General features: G+C 44.0%; 1 long non-coding RNA gene across 1 annotated transcript; it reads left to right on the plus strand.

The window, feature by feature from the left end:
- The first annotated feature begins 7,617 nt into the window (after positions 1–7,617).
- LOC120026294 lies at positions 7,618–13,133 on the plus strand. Its single transcript, XR_005473074.1, has 3 exons — positions 7,618–7,732; positions 11,963–12,267; positions 12,603–13,133. It is a non-coding gene; the product is annotated as an uncharacterized LOC120026294 (long non-coding RNA).
- Positions 13,134–13,561: the final 428 nt, after the last annotated feature.

The following is a 13,561-nucleotide window of genomic DNA, read 5'->3' on the forward strand; positions in this document are numbered from 1 at the left end:
GCAAGCAATGCAGGTGTAGAAGCACGGTGGCTAGGAAAAACTCCCTAGAAAGGCCAAAACCTAGGAAGAAACCTAGAGAGGAACCAGGCTATGAGGGGTGGCCAGTCCTCTTCTGGCTGTGCCGGGTGGAGATTATAACAGAACATGGCCAAGATGTTCAAATGTTCATAAATGACCAGTATGGTCAAATAATAATAATCACAGTAGTTGTCGAGGGTGCAGCAAGTCAGCACCTCAGGAGTAAATGTCAGTTGGCTTTTCATAGCCGATTATTAAGAGTATCTCTACCGCTCCTGCGGTCTCTAGAGAGTTGAAAACAGCAGGTCTGGGACAAGTAGCACGTCCGGTGGACAGGTCAGGGTTCCATAGCCGCAGGCAGAACAGTTGAAACTGGAGCAGCAGCACGGCCAGGTGGACTGGGGACAGCAAGGAGTCATCATGCCAGGTAGTCCTGAGGCATGGTTCTAGGGCTCAGGTCCTCCGAGAGAGAGAAAGAAAGAGGGAATTAAAGAGAGCATACTTAAATTCACACAGGACACCGGATAAGACAGGAGAAGTACTCCAGATTTAACAAACTAACCCTAGCCCCCGACACATAAACTACTGCAGCATAAATACTGGAGGCTGAGACAGGAGGGGTCAGGAGACACTGTGGCCCCATCCGATGATACCCCCGGACAGGGCCAAACAGGAAGGATATAACCCCACCCACTTTGCCAAAGCACAGCCCCCACACCACTAGAGGGATATCTTCAACCACCAACTTACCATCCTGAGACAAGGCCGAGTATAGCCCACAAAGATCTTCGCCACGGCACAACCCAAGGAGGGGGGCGCCAACCCAGACAGGAAGATCACGTCAGTGACTCAACCCACTCAAGTGACGCACCCCTCCTAGGGACGGCATGAAAGAGCACCAGTAAGCCAGTGACTCAGCCCCTGTAATAGGGTTAGAGGCAGAAAATCCCAGTGGAGAGAGGGGAACCGGCCAGGCAGAGACAGCAAGGGTGGTTCGTTGCTCCAGAGCCTTTCTGTTCACCTTCATACTCCTGGGCCAGACTACACTCAATCATATGACCCACTGAAGAGATGAGTCTTCAGTAAAGATGTAAAAGTTGAGACCGAGTCTGCGTCTCTCACATGGGTAGGCAGACCATTCCATAAAAATGGAGATCTATAGGAGAAAGCCCTGCCTCCAGCTGTTTGCTTAGAAATTCTAGGGACAATTAGGAGGCCTGTGTCTTGTGACTGTAGCGTACGTGTAGGTATGTACGACAGGACCAACTCGGAAAGATAGGTAGGAGCAAGCCCATGTAATGCTTTGTAGGTTAGCAGTAAAACCTTGAAATCAGCCCTTGCCTTAAGAGGAAGCCAGTGTAGGGAGGCTAGCACTGGAGTAATATGATCAAATTTTTTGGTTCTAGTCAAGATTCTAGCAGCCGTATTTAGCACTAACTGAAGTTTATTTAGTGCTTTATCCGGGTAGCCTGAAAGTAGAGCATTGCAGTAGTCTAACCTAGAAGTAACAAAAGCATGGATTAATTTTTTCTGCATCATTTTTGGACAGAAAGTTTCTGATTTTTGCAATGTTACGTAGATGGAAAAAAGCTGTCCTTGAAACAGTCTTGATATGTTCGTCAAAAGAGAGATCAGGGTCCAGAGTAACGCCGAGGTCCTTCACAGTTTTATTTGAGACGACTTTACAACCATCAAGATTAATTGTCAGATTCGACAGAAGATCTCTTTGTTTCTTGGGACCTAGAACAAGCATCTCTGTTTTGTCCGAGTTTAAAAGTAGAACGTTTTCAGCCATCCACTTCCTTATGTCTGAAACACAGGCTTCTAGCGAGGGCAATTTTGGGGCTTCACCGTGTTTCATTGAAATGTACAGCTGAGTGTCATCCGCATAGCAGTGAAAGTTAACATTATGTTTTCGAATGACATCCCCAAGAGGTAAAATATATAGTGAAAACAATAGTGGTCCTAAAACGGAACCTTGAGGAACACCGAAATGTACAGTTGATTTGACAAACCATTCACAGAGACAAACTGATATCTTTCCGACAGATAAGATCTAAACCAGGCCAGAACTTGTCCGTGTAGACCAATTTGGGTTTCCAATCTCTCCAAAAGAATGTGGTGAACGATGGTATCAAAGGCAGCACTAAGGTCTAGTAGCACGAGGACAGATGCAGAGCCTCGATCTGACGCCATTAAAAGGTCATTTACCACCTTCACAAGTGCAGTCTCAGTGCTATGATGGGGTCTAAAACCAGACTGAAGCATTTCGTATACATTGTTTGTCTTTGCTGCGCATCCGCTTTTTCAAAAACAATTGAGAGGAATGGAAGATTCGATATAGGCCGATAGTTTTTTATATTTTCTGGGTCAAGGTTTGGCTTTTTCAAGAGAGGCTTTATTACTGCCACTTTTAGTGAGTTTGGTATACATCCGGTGGATAGAGAGCCATTTATTATGTTCAACATAGGAGGGCCAAGCACATGAAGCAGCTCTTTAAATAGTTTAGTTGGAATTAGGGTCCAGTATGCAGCTTGAAGGTTTAGAGGCCATGATTATTTTCATCATTGTGTCAAGAGATATAGTACTAAAACACTTAAGTGTCTCTCTTGATCCTAGGTCCTGGCAGAGTTGTGCAGACTCAGGACAGCTGAGCTTTGGAGGAATACGCAGATTTAAAGAGGAGTCCATAATTTGCTTTCTAATGATCATGATCTTTTCCTCAAAGAAGTTCATGAATTTATTACTGCTGAAGTGAAAGCCATCCTCACTTGGGGAATGCTGCTTTTTAGTTAGCTTTGCGACAGTATCAAAAATACATTTTGGATTGTTCTTATTTTCCTCAATTAAGTTGGAAAAATAGGATGATCGAGCAGCAGTGAGGGCTCTTCGATACTGCACGGTACTGTCTTTCCAAGCTAGTCGGGAGACTTCCAGTTTGGTGTGGCGCCATTTCCGTTCCAATTTTCTGGAAGCTTGCTTCCGAGCTCGGGTATTTTCTGTATACCAGGGAGCTAGTTTCTTATGACAAATGTTTTTAGTTTTTAGGGGTGCAACTGCATCTAGGGTATTGCGCAAGGTTCAATTGAGTTCCTCAGTTAGGTGGTTAACTGATTTTTGTCCTCTGACGTCCTTGGGTAGGCAGAAGGAGTCTGGAAGGGCATCAAGGAATCTTTGTGTTGTCTGAGAATTTATAGCACGACTTTTGATGCTCCTTGGTTGGGGTCTGAGCAGATTATTTGTTGCGATTGCAAACGTCATAAAATGGTGGTCCGATAGTCCAGGATTATGAGGAAAAACATTAAGATCTACAACATTTATTCCACGGGACAAAACTAGGTCCAGAGTATGACTGTGGCAGTGAGTAGGTCCAGAGACATGTTGGACAAAACCCACTGAGTCGATGATGGCTCCGAAAGCCTTTTGGAGTGGGTCTGTGGACTTTTCCATGTGAATATTAAAATCACAAAAAAATTGAATATTATCTGCTATGACTACAAGGTCCAATAGGAATTCAGGGAACTCAGTGAGGAACGCTGTATATGGCACAGGAGGCCTGTAAACAGTAGCTATAAAAAGTGATTGAGTAGGCTGCATAGATTTCATGACTAGAAGCTCAAAAGACGAAAACGTCATTTTTTTTTTTGTAAATTGAAATTTGCTATCGTAAATGTTAGCAACACCTCCGCCTTTGCGGGATGCACGGGGGATATGGTCACTAGTGTAACCAGGAGGTGAGGCCTCTTTTAACACAGTAAATTCATCAGGCTTAAGCCATGTTTCAGTCAGGCCAATCACATCAAGACTTTGTTCAGTGATTAGCTCATTGACTATAACTGCCTTTGAAGTGAGGGATCTAACATTAAGTAGCCCTATTTTGAGATGTGAGGTATCACGATCTCTTTCAACAATGGCAGGAATGGAGGAGGTCTTTATCCTAGTGAAATTGCTAAGGCGAACACCGCCATGTTTAGTTTTCCCCAACCTAGGTCGAGGCACAGACACAGTCTCAATGGGGATAGCTGAGCTGACTACACTGACTATGCTAGTGGCAGACTCCACTAAGCTGGCAGGCTGGCTAACAGCCTGCTGCCTGGCCTGCACCCTATTTCATTGCGGAGCTAGAGGAGTTAGAGCCCTGTCTATGTTGGTAGATACAATGAGAGCACCCCTCCAGCTAGGATGGAGTCCGTCACTCCTCAGCAGGCCAGGCTTGGTCCTGTTTGTGGGTGAGTCCCAGAAAGAGGGACAATTATCTACAAATCTACAAATTCTATCTTTTGGGAGGGGCAGAAAACAGTTTTCAACCAGCGATTGAGTTGTGAGACTCTGCTGTAGAGCTCATCACTCCCCCTAACTGGGAGGGGGCCAGAGACAATTACTCGATGCCGACACATCTTTCTAGCTGATTTACACGCTGAAGCTATGTTGGGCTTGGTGACCTCTGACTGTTTCATCCTAACATCGTTGGTGCCGACGTGGATAACAATATCTCTATACTCTCTACACTCGCCAGTTTTAGCTTTAGCCAGCACCATCTTCAGATTAGCCTTAACGTCGGTAGCCCTGCCCCCTGGTAAACAGTGTATGATCGCTGGATGATTTGTTTTAAGTCTAATACTGCGGGGAATGGAGTCGCCAATGACTAGGGTTTTCAATTTGTCAGAGCTAATGGTGGGAGGCTTCGGCGTCTCAGACCCCGTAACGGGAGGAGTAGAGACAAGAGAAGGCTCGGCCTCAGACTCCGACTCGCTGCTTAATGGGGAAAACCGGTTGAAAGTTTCTGTCGGCTGAATGAGTGACACCGGTTGAGCATTCCTACAGCATTTCCCTCCAGAAGCCATGAGAAAGTTGCCCAGCTGCGGGGACTGTGCGAGTGGATTTATACTACTATCTGTACTTACTGGTGGCACAGACACTGTTTCATCCTTTCCTACACTGAAATTACCCTTGCCTAATGATTGCGTCTGAAGCTGGGCTTGCAGCACAGCTATCCTCGCCGTAAGGCGATCGTTCTCCTGTATATTATGAGTACAGCGACTGCAATTAGAAGGCATCATGTTAATGTTACTACTTAGCGTCGGCTGTTGAAGGTGCTGACGAACCATGTCCAGATAAAGCGTCCGGAGTGAAAAAGTTGAATGAAAAAAAAGTTTTGAGGGAAAAACAAAAAATATAAACGGTAATTAAAAAGTAAAATCCGTAAAGTTGTCAGGTAGCAATGTAAGGTTGGCAACAAAACACACAGCAACACGTCTGCAAGTTTCCACTTATGCAAAGTATTGGACCAATGTGTCCAACATCGTTTTAGAGCAGGGTTTCCCAAACCCCCTGGGTGCACGTTTTGGTTATTGCCCTAGCACTACAGAGCTCATTCAAATAACCAACTCATCATCAAGCTTTGATTATTTTAATCAGCTGTCTGGTGTTAGGGGCAAAAAACAAAACCTGCACCCAGGGGGGGCCCCAGGACCGACTTTGGGAAACTCTGGTTTTAGAAAATGTGGCAGTACGTCCAACCGGCCTCACAACCGCTAACCACGCCGGCCCAGGACCTCCACATCCGGCTTCTTCACCTGCGGGATCGTCTGAGACCAGCCACCCGGAGAGCTGATGAAACTGGGTTTGCACAACCAAAGAATTCCTGCACAAACTGTCAGAAGCCGTCTCAGGGAAGCCCAATCTGCGTGCTCGTCGTCCTCACCAGTGGACAAATGCTGACCTTCAATGGCCACTGGCATGCTGGAGAAGTGTGCTCTTCACGGATGAATCCCAGTTTCAACTCTACCCGGCAGATGGCAAGGTTCGCAAGGATCTGTACACAATTCCTGTAAGGTGAAAATGTCCCAGTTCTTCTGTGGCCTGCATACTCACCAGACATACAGTATCACCCATTGAGCATGGTTGGGATGCTCTGGATCAACGTGTACGACAGTGTGTTCCAGTTCCCGGGAATATCCAGCAACTTCGCACAGCCTTTGAAGAGGAGTGGGACAACATTCCACAGGTCACAATCAACAGCCTGATCAACTCTATGCGAGGCAAATGGTGATCACACCAGATACTGACTGGTTTTATGATCCATGCCCTACCTTTTTTTTGTTTAAAGGTATCTGTGACCAACAGATGCATATCTGTATTCTCAGTCATGTGAAATCCATACAGTAGATTAGGGCCTAATTTATTTATTTCAAATTGACTGATTTCCTTATATGAACTGTAACTCAGTAAAATCTCTGAAATTGTTGCATGTTGCATTTTTGTTTTTGTTCAGTGTAATTAATGTTCTTGGATAAATCAAAGTTCTTTTGTGAGAAATATATTAGAGAAATCTAACCTGAATTGTGTGTGTTTTTCTGCTTGTCAGATTAATTAAATGTTTTAATGACTGAGCCTAGAGAAAATTGAGGTGGCTGTACGACAGCATGTCTGTACTATTGTACAAAATTGTGTAAGAAGGGAAAAAAAGCTTGTAATTTATTATATTTAGTGGCGTAGGTAGATGATTATGAAACGCTGACTGTTAATTTGGACCTAAACAATAGAAAATAGCTAGAGTGTAAATTACATGTAATTAATGACAAAGTAATGTGTATTACAGAAGTAACCTTAGTTTACTTTTTTCCTAGCTGGCTCTGAAAATGCCCATTATTGATTGGATGGAATAAAGCAATTATTTGTACCTTTTAAAGGTTAACTGAAACATTCGAATGGCATCGATGGACCATATTTAGAAATATACTCCAAAAAGTCCCTCATAGTAATGTCTAATAGGTTCACTATTCGTATCTGTGAACTGTTAGGCTAATGAAATTATGTATAGCCTTTCACTAAAACACAAGATTTTACATGATCTGGCTGTAGCTTCAAATTTAAATTGGTTTAAAAATCACATATTCACTAATATCTCTGTGTTTATATGGTGTGTGTTATCTGTGTCTGTTTGAGTGTGTGTGTGTGTGTGTGTGTGTGTGTGTGTGTGTGTGTGTGTGTGTGTGTGTGTGTGTGTGTGTGTGTGTGTGTGTGTGTGTGTGTGTGTGTGTGTGTGTGTGTGTGTGAGAGAGAGAGGGGGGGGGGGGGGGGGGGGGTGGATGGATGGATGGATGGATGGATGGTTGCCTCCTTTCTTTGTTATCTCAACCACTCTTTATCACCTATTGGTGCATGGTAGTCCCGCCTTGGGAAATAACCTGATTCAATGAACTAATGCGATTATTAATGCTGTTTGCCATGTTGTATTGTGCGCATAATGAAACATTCTGTGATATTTCTATTGCCATTTTTCATACATTTGAAGACTTATTGAACCAAGAATAGTGTGATCAATCCACCCTAATGTGATGATGTTCTGAGTAAATGAAAGATGAAAGATTCACTAACGTTATATTGATGTTAATTCATTTTAATACCGCTTATAATACTAAGCAGTTTTTCTTTTATAATAATTGTTTTCTTCTTATCAGGAGCACATACATCCATTTATCAAATAAACCTTAATATGCATCCCTCCAACGCTCCCTCATCGCAGCTCCTCCTACAGAATATTCAGTTAGGTTGCGCGGGGTGAGTTTTATAGCAACTGTTGCCCAGTGAGGCAGCGCCATAGTCACCGTAGTCCTGGCGACTGTAACCCACCAACAACAACAACCTCTCGTTCCATCATTGCCACCTCCACCATCCTCACTTCATCCTCATCAACCAGTCCTCAGCCCAGGTTTGAATATACTTACTATTTCTACCAGCATCTGTTTTCTCGATTCTTCGCCAACGCATTTTACTTTATATATTAAATGTCTAGCTTGCTAGTTTTGTCATGAGCAAGTTAATGTCTGCCCTCCTTTATTAGCTACATGGTTAACGATAGTTAGCTGATCTGATGTTAGGTGTTATTTCCTTAACGTTGTTAGAAGAAAGCAATGTGCTTAACGTTATCTGCGAAAGTAAACTGGCTACCTAATGAACTAGGCTGTTAATTGACGTACTGTTATGTTTCTGTTAGTTAGCTATTCTACCCGAGTTTGCTGTGCTGTTCGTCGGCCGTCCAATGACAGCTAACGCTAGATAGCTAGCGCGATAGCCAACACACGCTATCTACGGTAGCTAAGTTAGCAACGCAACTAACGTTAGCTAACGTTACAGAGCAGGTGTCTGATTTATGTGTGTCGTTCAATGACCGCTAACTTCCTGGTGTGATGTTGGTGGCTGTCAAGATACCTCATATTTTCAATAATATTATACAATATATAACTACTTGCTTTGGCATTTTGAATAAATTCGAACTAGTACCATCTTCATTCAGTAATTGCTAATTGAGGTTAGCAGTAGCTTCTCCCTTTTGTCTTGGCTAGCAAGCTAGTTTCCTTTGTAGCTAACGTTAGCTTTGCGAAGCAGGTGCCACAAAGGCTTCGTTAGCTAGCTAACGCTGTTAGCGAGAGCGGCTAGCCACGCTAGCTACTTTAGCTAAACCTTCAATTTGTATTGATCTCAGGTCTCTTATCACAAACCTTTACCCTTTTAACCAGCTAGTTTCATAAATTATATCCCATCTAGCTACAGCTAGCTAGGTGGCCAGTTTGAAATGCCTATGGCACAGTGCATTAGCTAGCTAACATTTTTGAAGCTGATACAAAAAGTAAAAGCAATAATAGCTGTCACATTGACATTTAGCTACAGTTGCGTGTGTGTCTCAGAGAGATATGTACTTTTGAGCAGATAGAAGAGTGAAGTAGAGACTGTCATCTTAAAGACAGCACATAATAAATGCAGCAGTCATCTGGCTGTCATAGGGCAATTCCATGACCAAGGTAACTGAATTAAGCCGAGACTTCCATCTTTTACTTTAAAATGTATGCCATCAAAAAACATTTCAAAGTTTAACAAATCAAACGACTCTATGCAGAAGGACTACTTTGAACAATTTACACAGAATCATATTTACTTATGCTACCATATTTTCCCAAAACTTTGTTAAATATCTGCCCCGAATTAAGATGCAAAGATGTCTGCAGGAAGAATTGGGTGTCTGTTATGACATGACACCTTGGGCTCTATTTAATGACCCTAACTCAATGGTAACTCTAAGCACTGGCGGTAGACCTATAGGTCCTGTGGTGTCAGAAATAATTTAGCTATTTTCACAGGTGGAATTATGAGTGCAATAGCTGGTCGTGGTGCGAAAGGGCTGGGTTTTGATGAATAAACAAGTTGTAGGTGTGACAAGGGTTTGACCACTTACTCGCCAATCAATGCAACACGTTCCATGGCTTAATACTGCAGGCATTTGTCTCAAGTTCTGTAGGTTATTGACATTTGCATTGTGATCAACTCCAATTCAGCTGGGTGCATGGGATATTCATCTCCTGGTCCCTTGTGGATTAAAACTGCAGTTTGTTAAATAGCATAGGCTACAGTAACGAGTAATAGACACAGTGCAAATTAAAACAATCCAGTGTTTGCTCAATAGCCTATGTTTGGAGTGTTGCAGTCAACATTGCTATATATAGGGAGTAGAAAATAACATGGCTATATACAGGGAGTACCAGTACCGAGTCGCTGTGCAGGGAGGGGTATGACGTATTTGAGGTAGTTATGTACTGTACATATAGGTAGCGGTAAAGTGACTACACAACAGGATAGATAATAGACAGTAGCAGCAGCATATGTGGTGAGTGTGAAAGTTTGTGAGTGTGGGGCATCAGTGTGTGTGTGTGTGTGTGTGTGGGCATATGTAGTGTGTGTGTGTTGGGGTGTAAGTACTGTACAGTCCAGCGTGTGTGCATAGTTGGTGCAAGCGAGTTAGTGCAAAAAAAGAGTCAATGCAGGTAGTCCGGGTCGCCATTTGATTAGCTTTTTAGCAATATTGTTTAGAAGTTTTATGGCTTGGGGGTAGAAGTTGTTCAGGGTCCTGTTGGTTCCAGACTTGGGTGCATTAGTAAAGCTTGCTGTGCGGTAGCATAGAACAGTCTGTGGCTTGGGTGGCTGGAGTCTTTGACCATTTTTTGCAGCTTCCTCTGACACCGCCTGGATGGCAGGGAGCATGGCCCCAGTGATGTACTGGGCCAAACACACTACCCTCTGTAGCACCTTGCGGTCGGATGTCAAGCAGTTGCCAAAGCAAGCAGTGATGCAGCCAGTCAAGATGCTCTCGATGGCGCAGCTGTATAACCGTTTTAGTATCTGAGCATTTGGCATGGGCCCTCAGGGGCCCCCATGCTGTGGGTCAGCATGACGGATGTGTTGTTGCCTACCCTCACCACCTGCAGGCGGTCCGTCAGGTAGTCCAGGATCCAGTTGCAGAGGGAAGTGTTCAGTCCCAGGGACATTAGCTTAGGGATGAGCTTCGACGTCACTATGGTGTTGAACGCTAAGCTGTAGTCAATCAACAGCATTCTCACGTAGGTGTTCCTTTTGTCCAAGTGGGAAAGGGCAGTGTGGAGTGCAATAGAAATTGCATCATCTGTGTATCTGTTGGAGCGGTTTGGGAATTGGAGTGGGTCCAAGGTGTCTGGGATGATAGTGTTGATGTGAGCCATGACCAGCCTTTCAAAGCATTTCATGGATACAGATGTGAGTGCTGCAGGATGATAGTCTTTGAGACAGGTTATCTTGGCGTTCTTGGGCACAGGGACAATGGTAGACTGCTTGAAATATGTAGGTATTACAGACTGGGCCATGGAGAGGTTGAAAGCCTGGGCTCGAACCAGCGTCTGAAGTGATGCAGTGCCTTAGACCGCTGCGCCAGTCGGGGGGCCAAGTGAGCTGATGTTAGACAGGTAAATTGCCGAACCTGGCATTAGGGCTGGAAAATGCCAGTGCGCCCATTTTAACATCACACAATTGCAAACTAATGTGTGTTTGACACTAGTGGGACCTTAAAGCCAGCTGAAAATGGAGCCATTTTGGTTATTGAACTACAGTAAGTGAAGTGTATTTACACCCAGTAACAGAATTACATCGTGGGTCCCTGAACTGTACTACACAGAAATGAATCATTATGGATATGCATTTCATTCTCTTCGTGGTGATGTAACCTGAATACGTACACAAAGGTAGAAATATGCAACATCCTCCTTTGCATATACCGTATGGGTGTTATTCTACACACTGACTATTATTCTAATGAGCTCCACCCCAAACAAGACCACATTTGGTTGGTCTGGACCGGACCAAATCTGAAACATCATAGATGTCTGTTTCACAAGTTTGGATATCACAGTACAATAGAGCACAGTAGAGTACTACAGCACATCACAGAGTAGAGTATAGGTCAGTACATTATACTGTACTCTTTAGTATGGTCTACTGTACTAAACTCTGCTCTACTGAACTATACTCTACTTTTCTGTACTGTACTGTGCGGTTAAACTTGTGAAACATAGATGTCTATGATTGGTGGCCAGACCAAATCAGAACCAATCATGGTCCAGACCGGACCAAAAACGTCCGTGGACAGTGAAATCAAGGCCACGGCGGTCTGACCAAGTTTCCACTACTTTTCAACATCCATGGACGTCCTGTGTCGGTCGGTGCTCAGTGGGTGGGGATGCTGGTTAGAGTAAATAGAGAAAGAGAGGGGACTCATGGGTAGGTAACATTGAGGGGTCTACATACAATACACAAACAGGGCCGACGGAGCGCAGTGTTGCAATGCCGTTTTTTTGTCACAAAAGGGCGGCTCCTTGTAATACGCTCCGTCATTTGACCCAGTTTTTTCCTACCTCGAAATTGAGACCCGACTTATCATTCCTTGCGAAGACTGAGGGGCAGTATTGAGTGAGTTTTGCAATGGAAGTCGCACCGCTGTGTGTCAATCACATACTTTCCAGTATCTCTTCTGGAATAAACACAGAAGAGATGTTCTGCTTCTTCGTTCTACTACTTGCAACCTTCCTTTTTTGTGCTTTTTATTTCGAGATTTGCTAAGCGCAATTATTTCTATGTTTAGTTTTGAGGAGCGTCTGTGCGAGCTGGTGAGACAATACGAGAACGTATACAACCCTTTGATGCGGTTGTATTCGGACAAGCAAAAGACAACAGCTGGAGGGAGATATCACGGAATTTGAACACCGGTACTGATATCAAAGAAACATGGAGAAAGATTCGGGACCGGTATGTTCGCAATCTGAAAAGGGTGATGGAGATGAGTAGTGGGGTCTGCCGCTGGTGTGTGTCCCACCGATTGTCAGACAACTGGATTGGCTTCGTGTTCACGTGAAGCATCATCAGACAGACAACAATATGCCAGATACGGTATGTACTCGTCATGCAGCCGAGTCCTTTTGTGCAGTCAGTGTGTGTGTTTGTGATCTTATGTTTAGCAGACCTTGTTAGAACATGTGAAATCAGCTCTTTTCTGGATGGGCAAAATTGTGAGTGGGAAATGTTCAGTGGCTGTGTTATCATAATGATTAACAGGGCTAGTTCAAACACCAGAAAACCTACAGAGTGGTGTGTGTGTTAATTAGATTGAGATGTTTATGAAATCATTTCTTTTGGGTAAACATTTTAACACAAAGGTGTCCATGGAGATGGTTTAAGATTGCTTGCATTGTATTCACCATCTGCTTTTGTGGTGTTTTGGACAGTCCAGAGATGGAGCTGAGCCCTGAGGGGCCCATCTACAGGTGGTTCATCGCCCCTTGATTCATCATCTCCCCGGCTAGCAAAGACCCATGCTCTCTGCCCTGCAACTCCATCAACCTCCATCCCATCTCCCCGGCCCAGCTCCAATGGCCGGAAGAGGAAGACCGCCTGGGATCCTTTGGACGCTGACATTATGCAGCGTGTGGATGACTGCAGCAGGAGTAACAGAGACAGCAGCAGTGTCCAGCAAAGGCTGTCTACGATGTCGTGGTACCAGGGATGGTATCTATTCCTTTTGTTTGTCTCACTCAAAAAACGATTGTGGTTTTTTTTTAATTATTGTACATACGTTAGGGGGGTGGGTAATTTTCCCGGGGGTTTTTTGTATGTTTTTTTACACTTATTTCCTCATTCATGTGTTACTGGTGTTTACTTTGTTTAAAAAAGTCTTATTTCCCCTTTTCATCACACTTCACCTGTTTTTACATTGCACTATTTTCTTCATGTGGTAGTAAATACATATCTAAAAGGTCTGCAAATGTATTTGTCTGGTTATTTGTACTTATACTGAACAAATATGTAAATGAAACATGAGTTAGTTCATGTAAGGAAATCAGTCAATTGAAATAAATTCAATAGGCCCTAATCTATGGATTTCACATGACTGGGCAGGGGCTCAACCATGTGTGGGCCTGGGAGGTCATAGGCCACCCACTGGGGAGCCAGGCCTAGCCAATCAATTTGTTTTTCCCCCACAAAAGGGCTTTATTACAGACAGAAATACTCCTCAGTTTCATCAGTTCTCAGTGTGGCTGGTCTCAGACGATCCCGCAGGTGAAGAAGCCGGATGTGGAGGTCCTGTGCTGGCGTGGTTGCATGTGGTCTGCGGTTGGGAGACTGGTTGGACGTACTGCCAAATTCTATAAAATGGTGTTGGAAGCAGCTTATGGTAGAGAAATGA

The sequence above is a fragment of the Salvelinus namaycush genome, chromosome 31, assembly GCF_016432855.1.
Source record: "Salvelinus namaycush isolate Seneca chromosome 31, SaNama_1.0, whole genome shotgun sequence".
NCBI classification, from domain to species: Eukaryota; Metazoa; Chordata; class Actinopteri; order Salmoniformes; family Salmonidae; genus Salvelinus; species Salvelinus namaycush.